This window comes from Nicotiana tabacum, chromosome 8, assembly GCF_000715075.1.
Source record: "Nicotiana tabacum cultivar K326 chromosome 8, ASM71507v2, whole genome shotgun sequence".
Taxonomy (NCBI): domain Eukaryota; kingdom Viridiplantae; phylum Streptophyta; class Magnoliopsida; order Solanales; family Solanaceae; genus Nicotiana; species Nicotiana tabacum.
The window spans coordinates 180,412,284-180,425,731 of NC_134087.1; the positions used below are offsets into that span (position 1 = coordinate 180,412,284).

The following is a 13,448-nucleotide window of genomic DNA, read 5'->3' on the forward strand; positions in this document are numbered from 1 at the left end:
CTAAAACAATTTGTTAATCTGATGTTGTTAGTGCTTTGGGCATTAATCTGGTGTCATGAATTATATTTGGGCATATCTTCGGGGCTTGTCTCTTAGTTACACGCTAGCTCTATATCAGTGGTATGAGAAAATTAAATAATTAATTGCGCTAGTTGCTTTAGGAGCAATTAACAAAAATCATCGTGGCTATGGGTACGGTTCCCGTGGCATGGTCGTGATACATAAATCTCAATTCTGGTGTGCATTTCATGTGACCCTACCATAATTTTAAATAATAATAATAATAATAAAATTAAACATGTTGAAGATCGTGAGTATGGTTCCCGTGACGCGATTCGCAATGTGTACCAAATCGACAAGTGTATGACAATCGTGCCTTGTTCCAGAAAATAATTAAAAGTGGTAGCAGAAATAAAATGCACAATAGGTTTTAAACATGTGATAAATTAGATAATTAGACCAATAATAATAGTTGAGAGACCATGCTAAAACCACAGAACCCGGGAATGCTTAACACCTTCTCTCTGTGACGACCCGGCCGGTCATCTTAGGAATTAACGCCTCGATCCCTTATTAACTACTTTTCCCAAGTTTATTTCTGCTATTTGATTTGTCAGGATGTTCGATTTTGATTTTTGGAGATTTTTGGGACACTTAGTTCTTAAATGAGAGCTTAAGTGTTGGAGAGTTGACCGTAGTCGGAATAGTATGAAGACGGCCTCAGAATGGAAATCTGATGGTCCTGTTACCTCCATTGAGTGATTTCGGGCTTAGGGGCATGTTTGGATTGTGTTTTGGAGGTCCGTAGCTAATTTAGGCTTGAAATTCCAAAAGTTGAAATTTTGAAGTTTCCGGTTCTATAGTGAGATTTTGATCCGAGGGTCGGAATAGAATTCCGGAAGTTGGAGTAGCTCTGTAGTATTTAATGTGACATGTGTGCAAAACTTCAGGTCATTCGGACGAGGTTTGTTAGACTTTTTGATCCAAAGCGTATTTTTAGAGTTTTTGGAATTCTTAGGCTTTAATCTGGTGAAAAATAGGTGTTTTGATGTTTTTTTGAGCGTTCCGAAGGTTGGAACAAGTATGAATGATGTTTTAGGATTGGTTGGCAGGTTTGGTTGAGGTCCCAGGGGTCTCGGGTGTGTTTTGGATGCTCAACGGGTCATTTTTGAATTTAGAGAAATTGCAGAAAATTGCAGCATCCCAGTTCTAGTTTCCTTCTTCGCGTTCGCGAGTGGGGTCTCACGTTCGTAAAAAGGAGCTGGGGATGGGGGAGATTTAATGATTCATGTTCGTGAAGTTTCTCCCGCGTTCGCGAAGCTGACAGGTCTTATACCTACGCATTCGTGATGGTGTTCCCGCATTCGCGTAAGAGGAGGAGATTGTGATGCGAGATGAACAAGGAAATGTAATCTACGCACTAGGAAAGGAAATAACACATGGTACAAATAATGAGGCAGAGGCAGTAGCGATTTTGGAAGCAATGAGGTACTGTGTAGACAATAGACTCGCAAATGTTATGCTACAAACATACTCCATGCTCATGAAGAATGTTTTAGAAAGAAAATGGGGAGATCCGTGGAATATTAATGAGTACGTTGAGGAGATTAAAACACTAATGGAGGAATGCAATGTTCGAGTTTCTCATATTCTAAGGGAGGGCAATAATCTAGAAGATTATATAGCGAATTGTGCACTGGATAGTGGTGACTTTGAAGCTCAAGGATTTGCACAACTTGATTCAAATAGTAGGAGGATTGTGAACTCGGATAAATCGCAATGTTCTTATTTGAGGGTGAAGGCTGCCAAGAACTAAGAGGGAAACAGATGGGTAACAAAGGAGAGAAAGGGGACCAAGAGGAATGCTGTGATCATTTACAGGAGATCACAATGTTATGTACTTTAGCTAACGTCGTGTTCTTTGTTGCAGGGATCATTGGTGTAACCATGGCTCACCAGCTGATTAAACTTACTTGGGTGGTATTAGCACGGTCTACTCACTCCCAGGTAGTGAAGTCAGTGGTGAGCTCAAGCATGAAAGCATCGATAGGATACAATGGTTTAGGGAAGTGGATCTGGAACTTCACCTGTAAGATCTGGAACTTCACCTGTAAGCATCTGATAGTTTGCTGCAGGAAGTGTCAACGACATAAGGATAACATTTGGCTGGTGAGAAATATGATCTCATTACAGAAATGCACTACAAGAAGTCACATATCAAGAGTCACCAACGGAAGATACAGAAACAGCAGGACACAACATCAATCAAATCGAAATGGCTGTTATGGCAAGGACATCTCTTCATGCATAAAGGAAACATCACAGCAAAGTTTAAACAGAGCTTTGCAGAAGAACTCAATTGCACTTAAAAATAACTGTACCTACTGGTACAAAGCTGAAGAACAGACGAGGAGCTCAACAACGAGCAAAGATATGGTATATGTAAATGGAGTCACCATGAGGTACCGGAAAACTGAAGAAGGTAAATATTTTAATACTTGGGATATGCAAGGCATTCAGCTTTGCAATCATGCTGTAAATGCACTACATGCTAATGTACTAAAAGGAGGAAAAGGTTGTCAAGCGTGGGTTCATATACCAAGTAATGTTATGGACAGTGTAGTCAAGCGCATTGGGATATTAAAACAAGGAACTTGGGGTCTCATTTTCTGTACATTTTTAGTACTTGGATAATCCTTCAATTGTGGACAACAAAATACACGAGCAGCACACACAACAGGCGATGGGCAGCAATATTACCACATGCAAAGGAATTGGGATACACAAATGCTGAGGATATTCAGTTGATGAGCCATGGCATTTCTACTTTACTATGGAGGATCATGAGGGCATATACAAGCAAACACCATCAACAAAACTGGGCAAAAGCAAGAATTCAAATACAAGGGGGCTACAAAGTCAAAAGCTGGGCAGTGGCTACAAGGCTAAGAGGCTTTATGTGCAGTATGCAAGTTTTGAAATTGGACACGCGTGCTAATCTGATGCATGGGCTAGGTTTTTTCATCAATGTGTACATCAGTTCATATGTGATACCAATTTTGAGTCCGTTGCTCAAAATTGGTAATAGGTATTATGTAATAATCATAGGTTATTATTTCCATTTTGCAAGACCACCTGACATTGTATATTTCGTTTTGTTTTGATTTATATATACAAAAACTAGCCCTAGGCATTGCCTAGCGAACTGCCAAAAAAACACATGAATTCATCATTTAATTTCGGATAGGAGATGAAAATTGGGGAAAAGTTGGAAGAAAGTTCTTAGACCTAGAATTCGACTTTTGTTTGGGAATTTGACCTTAGATTTGGATAGTTTTGGTATGAATGAACTCGTGAGTGCGTGAGGATTCTAAAAATATAAATTATACCCGATTTCGAGACGTGGGCCCGAGGGGCATTTCGGTCATTTTACCTTATTTCGTGTATTAGCTTAGAATTTCTTTGTAGAATCAGTTACTTGAAGGGTTATTTACATTATGCAAATTGAATTGAATACATTTGGGCCATTTGGAGTCTAGTACTCGTGGCAAGAGCGTGGTATCGGGTTGATTTTGAGCCGATTCGAGGTAAGTGGCTTGTCTAACCTTGTGGGGGGGACCTTCCCCTTAGGATTTGGTATATTTGGTAATTGAAATGCCTTGTACATGTGGTGATGAGTGCGTACTTGTGCTAATTATTGGAAATCCGGTTTTCTTTAAGTAATTACTAGTATATTTCCTTTCCTATTTCTATTACTTGCACTATTAAGTCTGTTGTTAGCTTAGGAAAGCATGTCTAAGTGACTTAATTGCTTTACTTGCTCAAACTGCCTTACCTGAATTCTATGCAGCATGCTAGGCTAGGATTACTTATTTGCCTTAATATGAAATTTGCCATTTCTGAATATTTTTCCTGTTGCTGCTGTGTATTTACATTGGGACTACTGATGTGGGATTCCGGTAGCTCTCCCTTGTCTGTTTATTTTGGGACTACGGATGTGGGATTCCGGTAGACCCCCCTGCACAGTTATACGGAACTACGGGAATGCGCCCGGTAGTTTCCCCTAGTACTGGGTATTTACATTTGGGACTACGAAACGGGAATCCGGTAGATCCCCGCGCACTATGAGTTAGACTACGGGATAGGATCCCGGGAGATCCATTAGATATGTACATAAGGGACTACTGGACGGTATCCTAGGAGATCCCCGGTTGTTATTTTAGTGCTAAGTCGCATTTATTTCCGTGTTTTTCCTTGTCTCTGTAATATTTGTTATTGCCCTTTTTATATCTTGTGTTACTTTTACTGCTATATTTATTTATACTATTCCATTCTACACTATCAAACTTTATACTTTGTTTAACCTCAGTAGGGCCCTGACCTTCCTCGGCACTACCCGACCGAAGTTAGGCTTGGCACTTACTGATTACCGTTGTAGTGTACACATGCCCCTTCAGTGCATGTTTTTCATGTGCAGATCCAGGTACTGTGACTCAGTCCTACCATCTCTGAGGCGAGGCAACTACTCCAGCGACTTCGAGGTATATCTGTTGCGTCCGCAGACCGAGGAGTCCCTTCCTATTCTAGTTTTTAAACATTTGCCCTTCTGTATTTCTTTTCCCTTTTAGATATTCTGGAGTTAGAGTACTATGTAGTGATCCTTAGCTTGTGATTCATGGGTTTCCGGGTCTTGGAAGAATGTATTTCTTTGAGAGTTAGATATTGTGTATGCCGAGTGGCACTTTTAAACACTATTTTATCACTCTTCATTCTATTTTAATTTGTTTTTATTTCGCACTTTGGTTATCTTTCGCAATTTAGGCTTACCTAGTTGTAGAGGACTAGGTGTCGTCATGATGGTTCACGGAGGGCGAACCGGGTTCGTGACACTCTTAGGTTAACAGAATTCCTTACTCAGATTTCTGTGTTCGCAGGCTGTAAAACAGAGTCAAACTTCCTCGATTCGGGATTTTAAACCGGTGACTTGGGACACTATAAATTATCTCAAGTGGCGACTCTGAAATTGAATAAAATAATCGCGTTTCGATAATGTCACTTTAATTAGAAAAACTCCCTTATACCTCTTTCGGGGTAGAAAAAGGAGGTGTGACAAACCCGATCCAATCATGTCACTGTTGCGGCGTGCAATCCGACCCCTCATGTCCTCCCTTATTACTTTGTGTTGTGTCGTGCAACCCGATCCCATATAATATTGTTGCGGAATGCAACCCGATCCAAATATACAATTCAACACCCATCACAAAAGAATCCCGACAAGGGAACCAACAGTAAGAATTAAATACGTCCCGGCAAGGGAATCAGCTATAACCAAACTTGTACCAACGTTTAAATTCACAAATGAAACCTCAACTGGAACCAATACTCAACAATAAACAAATACCACGAGAATAATCATAATTCTTGCCCAGCACGGAGAATCAACAACTTAGACATTTGTAGTACTTATTAAAACACAACGATTACAATTTAAGACTCACGGGCATGCTTAAAAATGATGTATAGGTACTCGTCACCACACCTATACGTCGTACATTACACTAACACATAGAAAATATAGCACAATACCTATTCCCTCAAACTAAGGTTAAACCAAACGCTTACCTCGAACTTCCACGACCAACTCAAGCCTCAATCACCGCTTTTCCTTTAGAATTCGCCTCCAATTTACTCGTATCTAGCCCAAATTGGTTTAACAACATCAATAAATTCTAAAGAATTCAACCCCAATGCTAAATTATAGGTTTTATATCATTCTTCCCAACAACAACAACAACAACAACCCAGTGAAATCCCACTAGTGGGATTTGGGGAGGGTAGTGTGTATGCAGACCTTACCCCTACCTCGAAGGAGTAGAGAGGCTGTTTTCAAAAGACCCTCGGCTCAAGAAGACAAAAAGACAAAAGAAGACAATATTAGTAACACCACAGAAATAATATGAAAAATAAAATATATATATATATATATATATATATATATATATATATATATATATATATATATATATATATATATATATATATATATATATATATATATATATATATTAAGAACAACATGAAATCAAGAGGAATGATACAAAGCAAAAGCAAAATAGTATCCCTACCAAACTAGTCTCCCAAAGTTATGGCATAAGGCAAGACTCAACTACCTCCTAGCCTACAACCCTAATACTCGACCTCCACATGTTCCTATCAAGTGTCATGTCCTCGGAAATCTGAAGTATCGCCATATCCTGCCTAATCACCTCCCCCCAATACTTTTTAGGCCGCCCTCTACCTCTTCTCGAGCCCTCCACAACCAGCCATTCGCACCTCCTTACCAGAGCATTTGGGCTTCTCCTCTGAACGTGCTCGAACCACCTGAGCCTTGCTTCCCGCATCTTGTCATCAATGGGATCCACACACACCTTCTCCCAATATCATCATTCCTAATCTTATCAATCCTACTATGCCCGCACATCCACCTCAACATCCTCATTTCTGCTACCTTCATCTTCTATCATTCTTCCCAAAAAGTCAAAAATCGACCCTGGTCCCTCTTGGTCAAAACTTGAGGTTCAGACCAAAACTCGATCCCCCATTCACCACGAGCCCAAATATGTAATTAGTTTCGAAATCCGACCCCAAAACGAGGTCTAAATTTCAATTTTCAAAAAGCCCTAACTCTACCTAAATTCCTAATTTCTACCATGAAAACTCTTGATTTTTTATTAAAAAGTGATAAACAACATTAGGTAATTGAAAGGGTAAAGTTTAGAATTGATTACCAACACTTTGGGGATGAATTTGTGTGAAGAAAATCGCCTCTAGGCCTTGGGAGTTCGAAAATATGGAGTAAATGGGTTCTGTCCGATTTTTGGTTCTGTTTTAAAATGACTGGGCAAGCCTTTATCGCGTTCGCGAAGGGTAACTCCCCCCAAAGCTTCGTGTTTGCGTCCTGTGCTCTGCGTTCGCGATGAACAAACAGACACCTGAGGAACTTGCCTTACGCGTTCGCGAGTGAAGCCACGTGAACATGAAGACCAAAATCACTGAGAATCTGAGACAGCAAAACTTGCAACTTTTCTAAGTGTAAAAACATCCTGTGGCCTATCCGAAACTCACCCAAGCCCTCGGGGCTCCAAACCAAACATCCACACTAACTTAAAAACATCATATGGACTTACTCATGCGATCAAATCTCCAAATTAACACCTTTAACAATGATTTAGCATCAAAATCAAAGAAGAAACTTAAGAACTCTTAAGTTCAAATTTTAACAACCGAGGGTCCGATTCACGTCATATCAAGTTCGTTTCTTACCAAATTTTACATGTTCAACCTAAATACCATAAGACCTCTACCGGGCTCTGGAACCAAAATACGGGCCCGATACCATCAATTTCAAATACATTTAGATTTCCAAAAACTCTTAAAATTTCAGTTAAATAATTTTCTTCAAAAATTCATTTCTCGGGCTTCGGACCTCGGAATTCAATCCCGGGAATACACCCAAGTCCCATATTTTTCTATGAACCCTCCGAAATCGTCAAATCATGGGTCCGGGTCCGTTTACCTAAAATGTTGACCGAAGTCAACTTAAATTTAATTTTTAAGGCTAAATTAGCATTTTTATCAAATTTTCACATAAAAGCGTTCTAGATATACGCCTAGACCATGCACGCAAATCGGGGTAATATAAAAGGAGGTTTTATAAGGCCTCGGAATACAAAATTTACTTTTAAAACAAGTGATGACCTTTGGGTCATCACATTGATGCAGGTCGGTAGGGTGATTGCCTACATGTCCAAACAGTTGAAGATACATGAGAAGAATTATCATGTTCATGATCTCGGGTTAGCTGCCATTGTTCACACCTTGAAGATCTGGCATCATTATTTGTATGGTGTCCCTTGTGAGATTTATACTGATCACCGAAGTTTGCAGCATCTATTCAAGCATAAGGACCTTTTTGTGTCAGAGGAGGTGGTTAGAGCTACTGAAGGACTATGATATCACTATCTTGTATCACCTGGGCAAGGCCAATATGGTGGCCGATGCTTTGAGTCGCCGGGCAGAGAGTTTGGGAGTTTGGCTTAGCTACCCGCAGCGGAGAGGCCTATGGCGATGGATGTTCAAGCCTTAGCCAGCCAGTTTATGCGATTGGATATTTCGAGCCCAGTCGGGTCCTAGCTTATGTGGTCTCTCAGTCTTCCTTGTTTGATCGTATCTAAGAGCGTCAGCATGATGACCCTCATTTGCTTGTCCTCAAGGACAAGGTTCTGCATGGTTATGCCAGAGATGTGACCATTGGTGATGACTGGGTATTGAGGATGTAGGGTCGGGTTTGTGTACCCAATGTTGATGGGCTTCGAGAGTTGATTTTAGAAGAGGCCCACAGTTCACGGTATTCTATCCATTCGGGTGTCGCAAATATGTACCAAGATTTGAGGCAACACTATTGGTGGAGGTGGATGAAGAAAGATATAGTTGGGTTTGTAGCTCGGTGCCTCAATTGTCAATAGGTAAAGTATGAGCACCAGAACCGGGTGGTTTGCTTTAGCAGATAGAGATTTTGGAGTAGAAGTGGGAGCAAATCACCATAGACTTCATAGTTGGACTCCCATGGACTTCGAGGAAGTTCGATGCCATTTGGGTGATTATGGATCAGGCTGACCAAGTCCACGCACTTCATTCCTATGTGTACTACCTATTCTTCGGAGCGGTTAGAGGAGATTTATATCCGGGAGATTGTTCGTCTGCATGGTATTCCATTTTCCATCATTGCAGATAGGAGGTACTCAGTTCACATCATGGTTCTAGAGGGCTGTACAGCATGAGCTGGGTACTTAGGTGGAGTTGAGCACAGCATTTCACCCCCAGACGGACGGACAGTCTAAGTGCACCATTCATATTCTTGAGGATATGCTTTGTGCGTGTGTGATGGAGTTTGGAGGTTCTTGGGATCAGTTCTTGCCACTAGCGGAGTTTGCTTACAACAACAATTATCAGTCCAGCATTCAGATGGCACCGCATGAGGCTTTGTATGTTAGGTGGTTTAGATCCCTGGTGGGTTGGTTCGAGTCGGGCGAGGCGATATTATTGGCCACAAACTTGATTCAGGATGCCTTGGAGAAGGTTAAGGTGATTCAGGATAGACTTCGTATAGCCTAGTCCAGACAGAAGAGCTATGTGGAATGGAAGGTTCGCGATGTTTCCTATATGGTTGGAGAGCGGGTCTTGCTTCAGGTTTCTCCTATGAAGGGCGTTATGAGATTTCGGAAGAAAGGGAAATTGAGTTTGAGGTTTATTGTCCCTTTCAAGGTATTGTGACGTGTTGGGGAGGTTTCTTATGAGCTTTCCTTACCTCCCAGTTTGGCAGGAGTTCATCCGGTATTTCATGTTTTGATGCTCCAGAGGTATCACGGTGATCCATCGCACATGTTGGATTTCAGTTCTATCCAGTTGGACAAAGATCTATCCTATGTCGAGGAGCCAGTGGCGATATTGGACAGGTAGGTTCGAAAGTTGAGGTCAAAGAATATTGCATAAGTGAAGGTTCAGTGGCGGGGTCAGCCGATCGAGGAGGCGACGTGGGAGACCGAGCAGGATATGCGCAGTCGTTACCCTCATCTTTTCACCACTTCAGGTATCTCTCTATGCTCGTTCGAGGACAAACGAATGTTTTAAGAGGATGAGGACTGTCACACCCCAAACCTGGGGAGGCGTGACTGGCACTCGGTGCCGTAGTGGCCCGAGCGAACCACTCTGTAACTCATTCATTCCTTTTGTAACTATCATGGGCCAACATGGCCTCAACTCGTAATGTACAATTGTAAGTGGGAAAATCCTATATTAATAAATTATCGTTCTTAAAATATGAATATATATGGGACGTCAAGGCCTCTGACATACTGTACAAAATGAACCTCTGTGTCTACAAAGCCTCTAAGATTATTTGACATCAATGGGACAGTGTACCGGCCTACCTATAAGTCGGTAGCAAAATTCTGACTCGATGACTCATAGACTTGGCTGTACTCTGAATGAGGTGGAGACTTTCCGATCCTTCGTTGAATGCTAACCTTGTCTACTATGAGGGCTCGTCAAACTGATTATCTATACCTGCAGGCATGAATGCAGCGTCCCAACAAAAGGACATCAGTACGAATAATGTACCGAGTATTAAGGCATGTAAATAAGTATATAAAGGACATGGAAGAAAATAGGGTAGATGACTCAACCTGTAAGTCTAGATAGATCCGTAAATCATGAAATATTTATAATGTGCTACATATGCATTTGAATGTCATGTAATGCATAGGTTTGTACGTACATAATATCATCAAGCCTCTAAGGGTATCCCATCATATCATCTCAGCCACTATGGGCAAAATCATCATGACCAGCTGATCAGGTGGTGGTGCGTATATAACGCCGTAACCTTTTCCCGTATCCCATATATATATATTATATATACGCATATATAAAGCCATCTATTCATGGGTCAATGTATATGTATAAATGAATGAAATGCATGAAAATATGTTAATAATCTCAATATTCCTTTCAGATAAACTTTACCAACTGCGTATTATTCTGATACCCACGAATAGAAGATATAATAATATATCACATCGGAAATCAAGAACATAGAGACCCCTAGTATTTCTATGAATAGAGTCATTTACGAAAACTGTGCATTTGCTCGTTTCTTTTGTATAATTTGGATCATGCCAAAATGAAAGAAGGGATAGCCTTAACATACCTGGAAGAACGTAGGCCGAGTAGAAACCAACTCACATGTATAATCCACCAACTATTAGGAAGCTTTATAAGCTAAGATGTTTAATCTGGTTACAGTTGATAGAACATAGTCACGGGAACTATACCCCTGAACCAAAATAATTTAATCTGTGTCCTCTCTTCCTTGGTTGTTTCCAGACTTGAAGGCACCCTTCTTCCATACTTTGCTAGATACATGATGCTTCAAATAGGACTTGGTAGTTTTCACCACATACACTAAAGCTTATGAATCTAATGCAACGGTAGCAGGAAAAAATGACAGGAGAAATAACTCTTCATGTGAACAAACATCCATTTCAAGCATTTCCAAGATATCACTTGTAAATTCCACTTCATAGAATTTCCAGCAGACCTACCAGGAGAACTTGACAAATTCTAGAAAATTTCTCCACATAATTGAAATTGTACGCGCCCTTTAGTAAACCCCAACCTGACCTTACAAATTAGGATGTTGATCATGTTTAAAGTATCAATTCCATCTAGTAGTGCACAATGATTCTACCGGTTCTATATGACCAATTCAGTTCGTCAAAAGACAGTCCTCCTAAATCACCCAAACATCAGTAATTCCAGTTCCATGTTCCACTACCGAGAATTACAATAATGGCTAGGCATCTTTTCACATGACCATCTCTTTTCCAACAAATCCAATAATCTTATTTATAGTTGCAGCTTCAACTTTCCAGAATGAGAGGAAAAGAGAAAGTAAAACAAAAAAGAAATGGAAAGAGAAATTTGCTTTTAGATTGCATAGAAGAAGCCCATGTTGAACAGCGTACATTGATCTGGAAAGAGTTGGAGCATTTTTTTACCAAGGTGCCTTATCAAAATGGCCACCTATTCTAACAAAAACATGAGTCACAATCTTTCTAAAGAAAAAATCTTCCACGTTATGGCTTATCTAAAGTCTTAATTGATCACCACTGATTATCTTGCTAATATCTCATTAAATCAATAATTAACTAGTTACTCACATAATTAAGAATTGTCTCAAATTACTTAAAATTTTACTTATTTTTAATACACTTTATACACCTCACTAGCATGGTCATGTGGTACCATATAAAATAAATACATACACTATTATTTTGTTAAAACATCCGTGTACAAAAATATGCATATATATATTCTTCTAATTTTACTAATCTTATATAAATAGTACAAATTTTCGTACGCTTAATTCTTAAAATGGTAAAAATATAACCTTCTTTTGTTGTGAGAAAATAGTTTCTATCTTTACAATAAAGAAAATTACATAAACTTTTCTCATATTATGTGTATAATTTAAAACATATTCGAAAGTAGTAATATTAATAGCTATATAAAATTATATATTTTTTAACTTTTTACAAAAAATGTTCCACTCAATATAAATGCCATATTAAAATGTATCTAACGCAAGTTGTTAAACTTATGGGACACTACGGTCAGTCTTTTGTTGCCCATCTTAGAATACATACTTAAGTAACTGACTAGGATTGATTTGTGTCTTTAGTTTTCATGTGGAGGCTATTCAGATTTGTTATATTTTAATAGGAGTAATATCATTATTACACCCGTTGTGTAATTATGAATACTCTCCCGTTCAAGTCAAATTTAACTGGTGTGGAGTTTAAGATTAAAATATTGAATAAATTATCAAATAAAATAACGGAGAAGAATAATAATAACTAATGTTAAACTTAATCGCTAGAGAAGTTAAATTTTCGGCAAAGTCATCTAGATAACTTTTAGGAAATGTGTTTGATTGTCCGTGAGCTTCCCAAAGATGAAGAGTCTTTGAGCACTTCCCTTTCAATATTTTTTTTTCCTAAAGTTAATGTTCTAAAGATAATACTAAACGAACGTGCAACTTTACCTTTTCAAGACTAGCCAATAGGAAAGAATGTCTAGTTTTACTTCTTAAAAGTTTAGTACTCCTATAATAACATAGTCACACATCCTCTATAATCTCATAAATGGTCTTAATCCCTTCAAGCTCATATAAATTACTATGACCCATCCTAATATTTAAGTATAGGATGTAACAAGATCGTAACGACCCGGCCGGTCATTTTGAGAATTAACGCCTCGATCCCCTATTTATTGCTTTTCTCGTATTTGGTTCTTCTATTGTGAGTTGCCGAAAGGATTCGTTTTGAGTTTCGGAGTGTTTTGGGACACTTAGTCCCTAAATGAGAGCTTAAGCTTTAGAATTTGGATTGTAGTCGGAATAGTGTGAAGACACCTCGCAATGGAATTATGTCGATTCTGTTAGCTCCGTTGAGTGATTTCGAGCTTAGGGGCATGTTCGGATTGTGTTTTGGAGGTCCGTAGCTTATTTAGGCTTGAAATGCCGAAAGTTGAATTTTTGAAGTTTCCGGATAGATAGTGAAATTTTGATATCGGGGTCGGAATACGATTTCGAAAGTTGCAATAGCTCTGTAGTGTTGAATGTGACTTGTGTGCAAAATTTGGAGTCAATCGGACTTGGTTTGGTTGGTTTCGGCATCGGTTGTAGGATTCTTGAAATTTAAAGTTCTTTAGGCTTGGATTGGAGGGTGATTCGTGGTTTTAGCGCTATTTGATGTGATTTGAGGGTTGGACTAAGTTCATATGATTTTTTAGGATTGGTTGGAATGTTTGGTTGAGGTTCCGGGAGC

The 13,448-nt window shown here is 39.4% G+C and overlaps 1 long non-coding RNA gene across 1 annotated transcript; it reads right to left on the bottom strand.

The window, feature by feature from the left end:
• Positions 1-9,828: 9,828 nt before the first annotated feature.
• On the bottom strand, positions 9,829-11,629 carry LOC142162597 (uncharacterized). The gene is made up of 2 exons (XR_012693825.1): positions 10,769-11,629; positions 9,829-10,125 (listed from the first exon to the last, which is right to left on the bottom strand). It is a non-coding gene; the product is annotated as an uncharacterized LOC142162597 (long non-coding RNA).
• Positions 11,630-13,448: the final 1,819 nt, after the last annotated feature.